The sequence below is a fragment of the Dipodomys merriami genome, unplaced genomic scaffold (assembly GCF_024711535.1).
Source record: "Dipodomys merriami isolate MVZ:Mamm:240054 unplaced genomic scaffold, mDipMer1.0.p SCAF_154, whole genome shotgun sequence".
Classification (NCBI taxonomy): domain Eukaryota; kingdom Metazoa; phylum Chordata; class Mammalia; order Rodentia; family Heteromyidae; genus Dipodomys; species Dipodomys merriami.
In genome coordinates this window covers 1,436,680-1,446,692 of record NW_027202871.1, presented here as the reverse complement: position 1 = coordinate 1,446,692, position 10,013 = coordinate 1,436,680, and positions in this window count along the sequence as shown.

The window sequence follows — 10,013 nt, the reverse complement described above, 5'->3', positions numbered from 1 at the left end:
AAAAGAACCCAGAATCTTCCTTGATCAATTAATTGTCTTTGAAAGCCTCCAGAGAAGTTAGCAATTCCAGATTTTTAAAAGGAGCAATAAATAATGTTAGGACACAAGAGAAAGAGGGTGTGATTTTAGGACTTAAGTCTAGAGAGAGGAAAAAAAACCCATCCTTTATCAGGAGAAAACACAGGTGGTTGTATTTGGAAATGATAGACAAGGTTTACCATTTTCTTTTCTTTTGTTTGTTTTCTCTCTCTCTCTTTTTTTTTTTTTTTTGCTGATGATGGGGTTTGAGTTCAGGACCTTGAGTCTGTTTGGCTGGTGCATCACCACTTGAGTCATGCCTCCAGTGCAGCTTTTGGCTAGTTAATTGGAGATGGAGCCTCATGGATCTTGCTGCTTTGGTTTGCTTCAGTAGTGTCAATTGTGTAAATCTGAGTGGCTAGGATGATCAGTGTGAACCACCAGTGTCCAGCTCCGTCTCTTTTATTTTCCTGGATTATATTCATTTCTTAGGGCAGCTGTAACACTACTAGAAGCTGAGCTTCAGGCAAAGGAGACCGACTGGTTTCCAGCTCTGGAGTCCAATGGTCACAACCAGGGCATGGCTGCTGGTTTGGTTCCTTCCTGAAGCCTGTGGGGATGATCTTTCCCTGTTGTTCTGACTTCTGACAACTCCAGAATTCCTTGTGTGTGGCAGTGTGGTTCCAGTGGTCCCAGTGGTTTCCCTGTCTGTGTGGACGTCTCCCTCCTGTTGCTCCATCTCTCTCCCTGTTCTTTTGTGAAACATTCAGTTTAGGATCTGCCCAGTTCTTCCGGAGTTTTTGTATGGGTCTTGGATTCAGGAAGCCGTCTAAGACTCACACCTCAGAAGGGCAGCACAATGAATTTAGACAACCCCTCTCAAAGCTTTTTATTATTTTAGTAGTGTCCTAAACTGTGATCGCTTAGTGTGTAATGACTCTTGTTTGCATTGTTATGCCCTGGCCACTGATAGTTTGAGAAATGAGGTTTCAGCCATTAGAGAGAGACATGTAATCTCACTCCACTTACTTGTTAAATGGTCTTTTTTTTTTCACCAAAGTGCTTTGCATGACAGCCATCTGGTACTTAATCCTTTAATAACATCATTGTTTGATTCTCCCAAGTTACTAGCTAAAAAGGGACAGCCTAGCTAACAGCTAGCCATTTCGTGGACCAGATACCAACCTGATAGGCCGGCTGATACATTCACCTGAATAGCTGTATTTTTCCCTCTTGGCTGGCTTTAATCTACTTTCAGGGTGTGCATGTCTACCCCCTGCATCTGTATACTGCGTGGTGAAGACCTTGTCTAGAACAGGTGTCACAAGGTGGAGTGGGGCGGGGGGAGCCCGGTGGGGAAGGCCCTTCCAAACTCCTGGAGAAAGCCATGAAGGGGAGGGACTGTTGCATCTGGGTGAACCGGCACAGGAGTGACACTGTCTTTCTGCAATGAGGATGGATGGTTATGAACAACTCGCAGTCCCACAGCAAGGGAGATGAGGAAGGACAGAAAATAGCCTTGCCTCAGTGAGGAGTGTGAGTGTGGTGCGGAGGTGCTCCCTCTGGAGCCCTTGAAATGATGAAAATACCAGGTGCCAGAGAAGTAAGGAGGAAGGAGGGCCTGTGGGAAAGGAGGAAGAAGAGAGAAATCAGGGAGCGGGGGAGAGAGCAGGGAAGGGGGTTGGATCTCACCAACTCTCCTGTGGCCCTGTTATTACTGGCACGTTGTGATGTAAACTCAGGTTGTGATGTAAACTCAGGATCTTATGCAGTATGTGTCTCTGAGCCCTACTCTAAAACTTCAGCCATGGCTGCCCTACCTCTGCTTATGTATTTGCTCACTCCCATCTGGGGATCCCATGCTAATTGCCTTACATTGTCAGTGAGCATGGGTCAGTCCTATGGGTGAGCAAACCAGGAGAGGATCTCATGAAGTTCTTTCCCTGAAACTCCAATTCCCACCTGTAATGCTGCACTGCAGCACAGATGGTGAGGAGTAGGGTATTGTAGCCACATCCTCTCAGCAGCAGCTAAGTCCTCTTCTAGGAGGTGAATTTGCAGGGTCAGCTGCCTAGACATTTTCATCTTACACATGCCCATTGCAACCCACAGCTTCTGTGAACACAGCTATGTCAACAGTTTAATCTTTTGACTACGAAGGGGAAGACTGGCTCCTGTAAAACCCATTACTTTCAAATTCTGAGTAGCCTTGGATCAATTTTTGCTTCTTGTTTATTCCTTTCCCTCCCCTCTCCTCCACCTTGTATCTGATAGATATCAAGCAGATAAATGTTTAATAAAACAAGTGCTTGGTAACAGAAAAACCTTCTTGACTTTAACTTAGCACAGAAGAATGTATACAGTAAGTACAAGCCAACGACTTTCTTTTAGGTATTCATTCAAATGATATTTATGAAGTACTAATGACACTTGTAGCTGTTGTCCTAGGAACCAGAGGTAACTAGGACATGGTCCTGTGCTCATAGCCAGGTGAGGGAAATGCACATACCTGAGGCCAGCCCAGTTATTGAGAGATCTCAGGTCTGTACAGTCAGAATTACCTCCTCGCCTCTGTGGTGTTTCCCTCAGTGTGTGCTCACAGCTCTAGACCTCCATGGCTTTATGGAGGACCTGGAGGATATAGAGTTTTGGTTGGAATGGGAGGAAGGATGGTCTGGTGACCTGTGAGGAAGCAGCTATTTGGGGCAGTTGCCTTGAGTACATTCACAGGAGATGTGAAGGCAAGTAGGGAGGGGCAAGAGTATTATTCTGTGCTTCTGGAGGTAAGTACAAGGGCACTGGTCCAGGAGATGGGAAGCTCAACTTGAAAAGGAAGTTGCGCCATCTTGGATAAAGACTGAACTCCAGTATGTTTTCTTCTGCTTGGTTCTCAGGTGCTCCCACGCTTTGCATGTCATCTTCCCAACTTGTTTCTCTTTCTTCAGCTCTCCATAGAGTCCCACCCTTCCTCTGTGTCCAGCCACACAATGTTTCCTCTGTCCTCTTCTGTTATGATAGAACCTATTGGCAAATATCCTTTATCCTCAGCTCCCAATATTTTTTTTTTCCTGCAAATTTTTTTGGAGATCTGGAAGAAAACTTTTCAGAGACTTGAAGTAAAGGAAGGGGTAGGTTCATCTTTCTTTTGTTTTCTGATTGTAACAAAAAGAAAATGTCCAAACAAATTTCCATATCAAGTTAACACGTAGATATTAAGACACACACACATACAAACGAAAACAATAGAACTCACAGAATAATAACAAGAATCAATGTGATCTTTAACAGAGGCATTGAAAGGCGTATGGGATATTCAAGAGAGAATTCTCAGGGAAATTGTTGTGGGCAATGAGGCTAGATTTCTGTCAGTGCATAAGATATCTTAACTTGGGTTTCGCCTTCCAGGCAATGGAAACTATTACCTAAAACTCACAGAAACGGTTCTTCCTGCCTTCTCTTTAAATCAGTCTAGACATTAATAGTGTTCTTCAGCCTCACAATAAACATGGAGTCATCCTGCCTACATGCACCCACTTTTGAAGTGTGAACCCCATGCTTAGCAGGAAAAATGCCGCCGCCTCCTGTTCTTTCCTGCCTGTCTAGTTAATCAATATGCACATGCAGCAGAGAGCTAAAAAGAAAAGATAAATTAGAGTGGTTAAGATGGAGACTTCGGATTCATGGTGGCCTCAGAGGAGAAGCAAAGTGTAGTGGGCATTCTTATCCTCGTAGCTCAGCTCAGGTGAGGAATGAAAAGGATGGATGGGTATGGGGAACAGGCCTGCCACCCTGGGTGACACTCTCCTCCAGGCTCACTCATTCGCTTTTCTGGAGAATGGGGAATGGGCTTTCTCCTTTCTTCCTTTCTTTTCTCCTCACTATCAACCAGTACAAATCTCATTATACAAATGGATTAGGGAGTTTTATCACTTCTCCTTTCCTGTTGTTCCAAATAGGAAGTTTAATTCTCAAAGAAGTTTTGAGATTTAAGTAATCCATTTAGGAGTAGACCTAAAAGGTCAACTGATAAATATCAGCAGAGACAAACAGACGTTTAAGTTTTACCCTTTCTAGGTATCAGCCTAGGAGGCTATTTATCCTGCCATGTCTCATATTGTCTACACAGTTTTCATTTTTCAGCAGTCCTGGGGACTTGCAGGGCCTGCCTGATGTATTTGCTATAGTGAGACTTTTGCAAATCTCTTCCATTGAAGGGGACGGGCAGCAACAGTCTGTATATAAAAGCGAAAATGGACTGCTTACCCGAAGGGCACAGATGCTGGGCGCCTCTTGATCTGTTCCAAGTCAGCAAGTGTGGTGACTGTGATTTCTTAGAGGATATCAAATCACATTAAAGTTGCAAACCACGTGTTTGTTTAGAATTCTACCTGAAATCTCAGTCAGGAAGTTGGCTTGGATGTTTGAATCTGAGTGGGGTGAGAGATGCTTCTAGAATGAATATATATATATATATATATATACATATATATATATATGATAATTTATTAACATGGATCATCTGTAAGATATATGTGGTACACAATATATCATATGTGTATGTATAAGATAGATACGTGATGTATGTGGAGCTGAGGCCTGAACTCGGTGCCTTGGTCTTGGTTAAGCAATTGAGCTACTTTGCCACACACTTTTTTAATTTTTAATTTATTTATTTTTGTGGGTCGTGGGGCTTGAACTCAGTCTGGGTGCTGTCCTTCAGCTCTTCAGCGCAAGGCTAGCGCTCTACCACTTGAGCCACATTGACACTTCTGGTTTTCTGGTGGTTTATTGGAGATAAGAGTGTCATGGACTTGTTCTTCCTGGGCTGGTTTTGAACTGTGATCTTCAGATCTCAGCCTTCTGACTAGCTAGGATTACAGGCATGAGTCACTGGTGCCCAGCCTTCTTTCTTTCTTTCTTTCTCTTTCCTTTTTTCCCTTCTCTTTCCTTTTTTCCCTTCTCTTTCCTTTTTTCCCTCCCTTCCTTCCTTCCTTCCTTCCTTCCTTCCTTCCCTTTCTTTCTTTCTTTCTTTCTTTCTTTCTTTCTTTCTTTCTTTCTTTCTTTCTTTCTTTCTTTCTTTCTTTCTTTCTTTCTTTCTTTTCTTTCTTTCTTTCTTCTTGCATTTGTTATTTTCGAGATAGGGTTTCACTTGGTGCCAGGGTGGGTTTGGGCTGTGATCCTCCTTCCAAGTTACTGGGGTATAGGCACAGGCCACCACACTCAGCAGATGGAATCTTTCGGTCTTTTCATTCCTTGGATGGCCTCCAACTGTGACTCTCCTGTCTCCACCTTCTGGTGTAGCTGGGATTATAGGATTGAGCCCATGTGCCATGCCAGACCTCTATTTTAAGGAAAATCCATCTGTGGCTACTTTGATCATTCCCATCCTTCCAGTAGAATGTCCTCTGCATCTGTCCAGCTCTCCTCTCAGTAGCTGGAGACCTGTGGGTGGAGGGATGAAGATGGGCAGTGGTGAGGGAATCTCTGTGGTCCAGGGGGTGGAACAGGAATAAACACAGAGGTGTAGCCATTTCCTCTTGCCTTTTCCTTTCTCTCACTGCCCCTCCCCTCCCTGACTTCAGAAATATCGATTGTCAGGCCCCTAACCGACACCTTCTGCATGAGTCAAGAGAATGGAATAAGGGTTTTGTGCCTGGGAAGTAAGAGCTCACAGTTAGAGCACATTCCATTTTCTTCCTAAGCAGGGGAGATTGCACAGGGCTGCCATTGCTGGCCTGGGCTTCAGGTACAACCTCCTGTCTGGGACCACATGCAATTTGGATTCTGTCAGTTTGAGTGGTGAGGCTGGAAACTCTGATTTTTAAATAGATAGATATTCTAAGTTATTAGTTTTAATCCAGTGCTTATGATCTTTAACTGATGACTTGTTACTTATTATTTATCTTGCTTGTATGTGGATATTTTCAAGTGGTCACAAAATTAAATAAGTTGAATAATGGGATGCCATGTATCAATGATCAATCCTTTAATATTTTAATATATATCTCTCTCTGTATATATATATATATATATATATATATATACAGAGAGAGAGAGAGAGAGAGAGAGAGAGAGAGAGAGAGAGAGAGAGAGAGAGAGAGAGAGAGTTTTAAAAAGACTTCAAATGGTTTGTAGCAGGGGGTTACAATTCAACATGTCCGTTGAGGTGTGATGCTTCCTGTTCAGCCTTTCTGGCTTCCTCCCCGTGCTATCTGCCCCTTTCCCCTGACTTGTATCATGCTTCCCACTTCCTCCATCACATATGTACATTTGGTATTCTGACTATCTTTGTATCTTGTTCCCTTTTCTATTCATTTACCCCTTTCCCATTACTCCCCCCATCAAAATCCCAATGACATTTGTCACAGAGCTAGAGGAGACAATCCAAAAATTCATATATAATACAAAAAGCCCAGCGTAGCCAAAGCAGCTAGAGAAGACAATCCAAAAATTCATATATAATACAAAAAGCCCAGCGTAGCCAAAGCAGCCAAGAGGAAAAAACCAGAAATGCAATGCTGCAGGTATACCAATTCCACTTGACTACAAAGCTGTAGTCACAAAAACAGCTCATTACTGACACAAAAACACACTCGAAGGCCAATGGAACAAACTAGAAGACCCAGAAATAAGCTCATACACTTTAATATTTGACAAAGGAGTCCAAAATATATAGCAATATCTTTCATTTAATCTATTCCTACATTTAATTTTTTCCTTGTGTATTCAAACGTAAGTCAACGTATCAGATTATTTTGTGAGCTATTATTTAAGAATGCATAAAGTATGCATCTTTCATATTTTTGCATAATCACTATGGCATATCATACTCCAAAAATGATTCTGTAATATCAATATTCAGTTCATACTCAAATTTCCATGATTTATCTAAGAAATGTTTTCCTGTGGTTGGTTTGATTTAGTCTGTCTCCATGAAGGCTGTATATTGCATTTAGATGCTGTGACTCTCAAGTCTTTTTCTTCCCTTGGCATTTTCATTTTCTTTATGACATGATATGTAGAGAGACCAGATCTTTTAATACTTGAATGTGTGTAATAAGTTAGTTATGTGTAGATCTTGATGAAATACAGATTTGGATGCAGTATAAGTGAGTAGGACCTGAGATTCTAGATTTCTGGCAAGCTTTCAAGTGATGCTGATGTTGCTGGAGAGAGTTAGGTCTGTCAAAATGTCCATGTTCTTGATTTGTCAGATTCTATCCCTGGCTGTAGAATTTTTTTTTTTCAGTCCTGATGCTTCAACTCAGCACCTGGGCACTGTTCCTGAGTTTCTTTTGTTTGAGGCTAGCACTCTACCACTTGAGCCACAGCACCATTTCTGGCCTTTTCTATATATGTGGTACTGAGGAATTGAACCCAGGGCTTCATGCATGCTAGGCAAGCCCTCTATCACTCTTTACCCTGGCTATAGAATTTGTTCTTTTCCATATGGCTTCAATGTGAGAAATAGAGACAGAAACTTCAGAGCCTTACTTATAGATTTTAGAAATTGCACAATTGTTTGCATATGGAATTACCTACTTTCTGCACCATGTAACATGATACACACGGCCATGTTGCTCCAGGATAGGTGTCTGGTGAGGCTCCAGAGGTCTCTAGAAGTGAGGAAGCCACCGCCTGGCCCTTGGTACCACCCTCCTGAAAAGAATTTGAGGGTGCATTCAGGTAGAGACCAAGAAAATGTATTAGTAAAGCAAAGGAAAGATAGAGAGTCAAGCAGACCTGAGTGTGTTAGGTCTGGTTGCAGGTATACCGAATGCTTAAATATCATGGGTATTTGTGGAGAAAAGTAGGTTGAATCTTGGCTGATATTCACCTCAGGTTGAGCACTGTCCTTTGTTCAAAGACTTGAGTGCATTCTTTTACTCTCACTGTATACTGCTTGAAGTGTTAGGGCCCCCAGACCCCAAAATTAGTCTATCAAACTTGGTCACTGGGATCCTTCTCCAGAACTGAGTCATTCATGTCTGGGTGTCTCTCCAGACAGGATGGATTATGTCGCACACCAACTTCAAGACAGGTGTCCAGCCAGGAGGTAAATATTTTTGAACAGAGACATTTTCTGCCCAATGGAGTCTCTTTGATCTGAAAACATGCTAATCAATCAGCTGGGCATTGGGAAAGAACAGAATGACAAAGATGTTCTTTCCTCCTTTTTTTTGTGGATGGTGGGGCCTGAATTCTGGGCCTGGGCACTGCCCCTCAGCTCTTCAGCTCAAGGCTAGCACTCCACCACTTGAGCCACAGTGCCACTTCCAGATTTTTCTGCTTATGTGGTTCTGAGGAATTGAACCCAGGGCTTCATGCATGCTACCACTGAGCCACCTTCTTAGCCCCCTCCTTTTTTTTTTTTTTTAAAATCTTAGTTTAGAAAGCATGTAAAGCTTAAGACAAAATTTGAGTTTCTGTGCTTTTAATCAAGTTTCTCATTAATTTAGCATTTGTCTCTGAATTCCTGAGTGGGTTTTCCCACGCCTCATTTCCCTTGATCTATTGAGCCTCAATGTGATTCTATTTTTAGAGGTGCTAAGATTAGTCAAGTGGGCAACCATCCAGCTGCCAGCCCTTCCTTCCTTCTTCCTTCCTTCCTTCCTTCCTTCTTTCCTTCCTTCCTTCCTTCCTTCCTTCCTTCCTTCCTTCCTTCCTTCCTTCCTTCCTTTCTTCCTTCCTTCCTTCCTTCCTTCCTGCCTTCCATGTTTCCCTTTCTCCTTCCTTCCCTCCTTCCTTTCCTTCCTTCCCTCCTTCTTTTCCTTTCTTTCCTCTTTCCCTCCCTTCTTCCCTCCCTTCTTCTTTTCTTTTGTGCTGGAGATTGAGCCCAGGGCCTCCTGCATGCTAACCAGCCACTCTACTATCAAGTTAACCCCCATTCCAGACTCCAGGTGAGTCTGACCCCATGAGTGATAATGTGAACACTCTGGTTTAAGAATATGATTTAAAATAGCGGCATTAGTTACTGTTTATGGAGCACTTGTTATGCATCAGGCACTGTTTTAGGTTTGCAATGTGGAATGCTCTGTTCTTGTAATAGCTCCAAGAGGTAGGCGCTACTATTAATTCTTGCATGAAAACTGGGAGACAGAGTCTTGGAGATGTTCATGAACTTGCCTCCGATCACTTGGCTAGTAGGACTCACCTGGAAAAGTGGGACTCAGACTTCGGCAGTGTGGTGCTAGCTGCTGTGTTATGAGCCAGAATCAGAACAATCTGGGAACAACAGCAAATGCCACTTGTGCCAACTTGCCTGACAAGTTGACCTGCCTGGATTCCTCAGGCATGTAGCCATTTCTACACTGTCAAATACACACATGGCCCCTCATAGCTCTAGACCAGATTTTTTTTTAAAGAGGAAGAAGAGATGACAATGAAATTGGAAGTACAGAGATAGAGATCTATGAAGAGAGTGTAGGGGCAAGGATGAGGAAAGGGATGAGGACAAGGAAAGGGAGGTTCAGTGTGGAGGAGGTCAAGGCATGGGGCAGATCCACCTGCTGTTAGCTCTGACCCTGCTCTGAGTTGCTCACTTCATGTCTGTGTTGCTGCATGTGGCTGACACCTATCCAGCATTACATTCTAGTGTGTTCTAAGGCCAAGAGGGAAGGAGACAGAGATCACCCTGATGTTCTAAGGACATAGTGCTTATATTCGGAAGTCAAGGGCAAAGGCCAGGCTCCTCTGAGAGGAAGGCAGAATTTTTTCCCACACATCTTCCACCAAAACACAACAGGAGAATCTGACCACCGGACTCCATTTGGGACACATCAGAAGCCAAGTTTACCCCTTCGTGGGGCAAGACACCATTCTCGTGCCCATTCCAGGGTGAGCAGGCATGTAGGGAGAATCAAGTCCTGTGAGATAAAGGATCTTCTTACCTTGTGTCTCAGCTCTATCCTCAGATCAAGTGTATGGTGTGTGATTAACACTGGGTGGACAGTCCACGTTTTATTTAATGACCTTATTTGTCTCCGAGGACCTAT